The 6,750-nt window shown below is 41.3% G+C and overlaps 1 non-coding gene across 1 annotated transcript; it reads left to right on the top strand.

The window, feature by feature from the left end:
• Positions 1-1,274: 1,274 nt before the first annotated feature.
• On the top strand, positions 1,275-1,337 carry LOC119053247 (U7 small nuclear RNA). Its single transcript, XR_005083262.2, has one exon. It is a non-coding gene; the product is annotated as a U7 small nuclear RNA (small nuclear RNA).
• The last annotated feature ends 5,413 nt before the right edge of the window (positions 1,338-6,750 follow it).

Consider the following 6,750-nt stretch of genomic DNA (forward strand, 5'->3'; position numbering starts at 1 on the left):
GGTTGGGAAAATATATTTCATGCAAATGGGAAGGGGGAAAAAAAGCTGGATTAGCAATACTTATATCTGACATAATAGACTTTAAAACCAAGGCTGCAGTACGAGACAAAGAACACTACATAATGATAAAGGAAACAATCCAACAAGAGGATATCACCCTAGTAGACATTTATGTACCCAACATAGGAGCACCTAAATATGTGAAGCAAATCTTGATGGGGATAAAGGGAGAGACTAACAGGAATACAGTCATAGGTGGGGATTTTAACACCCCTTTGACTTCAATGGGTAGAACTTCCTGACAAAATCAACAAGGAGACAGCAGCCTTAAATGACACGCTAGATCGTATGGTTTTAATTGATGAAGTTAAGAGCATTTCACCCCAGAGCAGCAGAATATACATACTTTTCAAATGACAAATATATCACCTTGAGGGTTAGATTTCAATATATGCATTTATGGGGTACACAAACATTCAGCCTATAGCAACAGGCATTTACTGTCCATAATAAAGAGTAACAGAAAAACTAGTTTATATTGATTAATTGAGGACAAATAGATTAAAAATTAAGAGAAAGTTGTAATATCAAATTCAGTTTGTCAAAGAGGGCTGTGAAAGGAAGGGGACCTATTTCTTAGATCCTAAGAAAGTCATTCACAATGTTATAGGAAAAGATCCTTGAGTTGTAAAGGACATTGGTCATGAAGGAAGAAAAATGACTAGAAAGTGGGTAGTGAGCTAGGAGATAAATCCAGATAAATTCATGGTCTTTAGTAAGGGAAGGAGGAAAAATCTCGCCTAGAATTTCCAAATAGAGAATAAAGGCACTAAATTTTCTTAGCATCCTGTTTGCAGAGCATACAGGGGACAAAGGACTCTTGAAGTTGTGGCCCTTTTCATTTCTGTTTGTTAATCCAGATCTACTTCAGCTGTGCTCTTTGTCACAATGGCACTGATTTCCAGTCTTGGGTCAAAACTCAAGTTTGTTCTTAGAAGAGAAGACTCAGACAAAGGGGCTTCTCTAATCTTGTTAGAAATTCTGGAGTAGCAGAGCGGGATGTTTGACCTTCTGGAAGTCTGGTCTTAGTTGCTAAGCTTAACTGGTGTCTAGTTTAAGAGTTGCACAAGGAAAGGTTGAGGGAGGCTGCTCTGCCAAAACAGGTGCACAGCAGCCTTTGCCCAGCAGGTGGTGCTGTTTCTCTAGAGGTCTTAACAAGTGTGAGGTCACCAAATTTAGCAGATGGAGTTAATGCAGCATTAAGAGAAAAATAAGAGTGCTTACAGCTCTTTTTGAATTTGTCTCGTAGGTCTTCCTGTCTTTACCAAAATACCCACAATTTTAAACAAAGAGAGAAATAAGTATGCGTGTGAAAAGCAACCAATGTTTTTCTCTTGATGTTTCCCTCTTTCTCCCCTTTCCCTCCCTGTAAATAAATAAGTAAATAAATACATATCTTTAAAACGTTATAGTTCATTTGCCCTTAAAAGGCAATAGCATGAGCCCTAATCAATGTGGCTCAGTTGGTTGAGTGTCATTCTGCAAAGTGAAAGGTTGCATATACCTGGGTTGCAGGTTTGACCCTGGGTCTGGGCGTGTGCAAGAGGCAACTGGTCGATGTTTTCTCCATCCCTTTTCTCCATTTCTCCATCTCTTCCCCTCTCTCTAAAAATAAAGTTTTGGGTAGCCAATCTTTCAAGCTGAAATGTTAAAAAAAGATTGTTTTTAGGTCTTTAAATTTTCCATCAGAGCACAAAGTTGAATTACTATATGCCAAAACAATTTATTATCTCATCACTCATACCCAAATGATAAAATGCTATCCAGCCTAATTTAAGAATAATTTTTTGTATTTGGTAACACCTTGGAGTAACTCTGGTAGAAGTAGAATTCACCCACCTTACATATTTAATGCAAGTTGTTCATTCAAATATTGACAAAGCATCTATAATGTGCTCTGGGTCTGCTATAAGGGGACACAGTCCCTCCCTGCTCCTGTGGTACGTGCATTCTTGGAGGATGCAGTCAATAGTGAACAACAACAAAAATTAGATACCAGAAAGATGCCTATGCAGAGGAAATATGAGAGAGTGACTTTTTATAGGGAGTTACCAAGAAGGTAACATCTAATCTGAATGACATGAAAATGTAAGAAACTAGAAGGAAGAACATTCTACAAAGATGGAACAGCATATAGTATAGATCTAGGTCACAGCTTGGCTTAGTCCATCATCAAGAGAAGGCCAGTGGCTAGCTGCCATCAGAGAAGTGGGCAGAGCCAGATAGTTAGGGATGGACCGTGATAAAGTTTGAGTTGTGCTCTAAGTGTGGTGGAAAGCCACTGTAGAATTTTAAACAGAATATGTCATAATGTGAATTATATTAAGGGAATTCTCTGTTGGATGGAGAATGGTTTATAGGTGGGCGAGAGTAGATGCAGGAAAACCAGTTAAGTATATCAGTGTTTCATGCCAAGCCAGAAACCACTTTAGGTATCAGAAAGAGATTTGAAATGAATGAGGTGTTGGCAAAAATTGATAAGAAGGACTACAGTAGGGGTAGGGGGCCTGCCACTGGACTGTGGGGTTGAAGGACACCCATAGTAATAGAAATCCAGAGTTCAAGAAGCCTGCCACCATTGACACTGCTACCTGATCCAAGAAGCTGGCCAGACACTGGAATGCTGAGTCCAACTGTTAGAACTTCAGCCACTTGCACTCTGTGACTTTGTGTCCCAACAGCAACACCAACAGGAACATGGTCTCTGTTCTGCTTCTGTTTAGAAACTTTGTGCTAGTGAATTGAATGGGCACTATCTATTTCCAACCCAGAACTCTATCTATATATAAGGGTCTCTGAGACATGTTTTTAGGTTTCCAACTTCTCCAATTAGTGGATAAAATGGTGCTTGAGAGGGCCAATATGCTAGAGCTAAGACAGAAGACTATCACAGTAATGAATGTACGGAATCATGGTAGCTTGACTTAAGATGGCGATAGTGGAAATAATGTGAAAGTGGACACATTCAGGATATGTTTTAGAGGCGGCAACGACAGCACTTGATTACTGATTGAATTTGGAAGAGTAACTCCTAGAATTTCAATTTGAGCAGTTTGATACATGGTACCACCAGAAAAACAGTGGTGCCACTGACGCTGTGTGTGAAGTGTGAAATGCCAGCATAGATGTGACCAACAATTTAACTCTAGAGTTCAGGGCTCTGGCCTGGCTGGAGATCAGGTGTGGGAGTTTATTGGCCTACAAATGCTATTAAAAGCCATGGGACGTGGTCACATAAGAAGAGTCTGTTGATACAGGGTCCTGAGGTCAAACATTAGCGAGCAAGCTAAGAAGACAGTCCAGCAAAGGAGACGGAAAAGGACTGGACAGTGGGGAAGAAAAACCAGGAGGGTGGTAAAAGAGCCAAATAAGGTAGTGCTCTAATATGTCAAGAGCTGTTAAGAATTAAGTAAGTTAAGAATAGCAGTGGCTCTTGGACTACACAAATGCAGGCTCAGTGGAGTGGCAGGAACAAAAGTAAGATTACTTGAAGTTGAGGAGTGAGCATGTTGTCTAACTAAAGGTATATAAGCATTGTGGATCTTTTCAAAGCATCAACTTTCTAATTTTTTAAATATTTTATTTAAAAATATTTAAAGAAAAAGGATTTCTCTCTTTTAGAGAAAAAGGAAGGGAGGGAGAGACACAACAATGTGTGAGAGATACATTGATCAGTTGCCTTTCACACACCCCCAACCAGGGACCTGGCCCACAACCCAGGTATGTGCCCTGACTGGGAATTGAACTGGCAACCTCTTGGTTTGCAGGCCGGCACACAATCCACTGAGCTATACCAGCCAGGGCTCAACATTTTTTTATGATTCTTCATTTTATTTATCTCCACTTTAATCTTTATTATTTCTTTCATTCTTACTTTGGGTTTAGTTTGACCTTTATTTCTAGTTCACTGAGGTAGAAGTTTAAGTTTTTGCTTTGAGATTTTTTTTGCCTAAAAATGTTATTCTTTTTATTTTCTTTTTTCATTTTATCCCTCTCTCTTTTTTTATTGTTGTTCGAGTGCAACTGTTTCCATGAAATTTATTTTTAATTTTTTTATTGATTATGCTGTTACAGTTGTTCTATTCCCCCTTTCATTCCCCTCCACCCTACTCCCCGATCCCCACCATTACCCCCTCTTTAGTTTATGACCATGTGTCTCAAGTCCTTTAGATTCTATATTTCCCATGCTATTCTTGCCCCACCATCTATTTTCTATCTACTGTCTATGCTACTTATTTTCTGTACCTTCTCCTCCTCCCACTTCCCTGTTGCTAACCCTCCTTGAGATCTTCATTACTATGTTTCCACTCCTGATCTAGCTGTCCTTTTAGTTTGCTTTTGTTTTAGGTGTGGTTGTTAATAACTGTGAGTTTGTTGTCCTTTCACTGTTCATGTTTCTTTAACTTCTTTTTCTTAGATAAGTCCCTTTAACATTTCATATAATAAGGGCTTGGTGATGATGAACTCCTTGAATTTGATCTTATCTGAGAAGCACTTTATCTGTCCTTCCATTCTAAATGAAAGTTTTGCTGGATAGAGCAATCTTGGTTGTAGGTCTTTAGATTTCATGACTTGGAATACCTCTTTCCAGCCCCTTCTTGCCTGTAAGGTCTCTTTTGAGAAATCAGCTGATAGTCTGATGGGCACTCCTTTGTAGGTGACTGTCCCCTTATCTCTTGCTGCTTCTAGGACTCTCTCCTTCATTTTATTTATTTTTTATTTTTTAAATTTTTATTGATTATGTTGTTACAGGTTCTATTCCCCCCTTCATTCCCCTCCACCCTACACCCCCGTCCCCACCATTACCCCCCCCTTTAGTTTATGTCCATGTGTCTCAAGTTCTTTAGATTCTATATTTCCCATGCTATTCTTGTCCCCCCATTTTCTATCTACTGTCTATGCTATTTATTTTCTGTACCTTCTCCCCCCTTCTCCTCCTCCCACTCCCCTGTTGCTAACCCTCCTTGAGATCTTCATTTCTGTTTCCACTCCTGATCTAGCTGTCCTTTTAGTTTGCTTTTGTTTTAGGTATGGTTGTTAATAACTGTGAGTTTGTTGTCCTTTCACTGTTCATGTTTCTTTAACTTCTATTTCTTAGATAAGTCCCTTTAACATTTCATATAATAAGGGCTTGGTGATGATGAACTCCTTGAATTTTGTCTTATCTGAGAAGCACTTTATCTGTCCTTCCATTCTAAATGAAAGTTTTGCTGGATAGAGCAATCTTGGTTGTAGGTCTTTGGATTTCATGACTTGGAATACCTCTTTCCAGCCCCTTCTTGCCTGTAAGGTCTCTTTTGAGAAATCAGCTGACAGTCTGATGGGGACGCCTTTGTAGGTGACTGTCCCCTTAGCTCTTGCTGCTTCTAGGATTCTCTCCTTCATTTTAATCTTGGCTAATGTAATGATGATGTGCCTTGGTGTGTTCCTTCTTGGGTCCAACTTCTTTGGTACTCTCTGAGCTTCCTGGATTTCCTGGAAGTCTATTTCCTTTGCCAGATTGGGGAAATTCTCCTTTATTATTTGTTCAAATAAGTTTTCCACTGGTGGCTGTGCCTTTCCCCCTTTTGGTGCTCCCATAATTTGGATGTTGGAGCGTTTAAAGATGTCCTGGAGGTTCCTAAGACTCTCCTCATTTCTTTGAATTCTTGCTTCTTGACTCTTTTCTGTTTGGCCATTATTTGCTTTCTTCTGGTCCACTCCATTGATTGGAGTCCCAGTTTCCTTTTCATTGCTATTGGTGTCCTGTGCAATTCCATTCATTTCAATTAGTTTTGCCTTCATATATTTGTCTAATCTGTGGCTATAATCAACCAGTTCTGTGAGGATCCTGATCACCAATGTTTTAAACTGTGCATCTGAGAGTTTTGCTATTTCTTCATCGCTTAGATCTATTGGCTCTGGGGCTTTAAGATCTTCTTGAGCCATTTTTGGTCTGTTCGTGCACTTTAAGTGTGAGAAGCGGCGCCTTGGACTCCCAGGTCGCTGTGTTGTGACGCTGTATGTGGGGGCGTAGTCAGAGCGGGGAAATGGCGATCCCCCTCTGCTGTTTCTCACAGCTAGGTGAGGAGCAGCGCCTTAGGTGGTTCACCTGGGCCGGGTCACTCAGAGTCACTGGGTTATGACGCTGTATGTGGAGGCGGGGTCAGAGCAGGGAAATGGTGGCGCCCTCCACTGCCGCTTGCCGCGGGGACCCACCGGGCCCCAGTCCAACTGCCCACTCCCTCGCCTGTCCACCCGCTCACAAATGCGCGACCACAGTCAACACACAGCACCGCTCCCCCCGCTGTCTCCCCCGCGGTTGCTCGCCTGGTCGCTGGCTCGGTAGCTCACTAGGTCTAACCCTGCGCCTGGATTCCACGCGCCTGGACTCCTCGTGCCTGAATCCGTCCGACCGAGACCTCCTGTGCAACCCCGCTTCACCAGCCGCTGGTTTCGCCCCTTACAGGTCAGGCTGAAGAATTTGTTGTTAATGGACTTCCGAAAAGTTCAATTTTCCATGTTCTGGCTGTGTTTTCTGTTGCTAATATTTAGTTGTCTCTAAACTTGGTTGTGTGAGAAGGCACGGCACATCCACCTATGCCTCCATCTTGGCGGAAGTGAAATTTTTTTAATGTAGTCATTTATGTTCCAAATTTCCATCTGAGCACTGCTTTCACTGCATCCCAGTGGTTTTGGTACTGTGTGTTT

This window comes from Artibeus jamaicensis, unplaced genomic scaffold, assembly GCF_021234435.1.
Source record: "Artibeus jamaicensis isolate MK-2021 breed Jamaican fruit bat unplaced genomic scaffold, CSHL_Jam_final contig_515, whole genome shotgun sequence".
Lineage (NCBI taxonomy): Eukaryota > Metazoa > Chordata > Mammalia > Chiroptera > Phyllostomidae > Artibeus > Artibeus jamaicensis.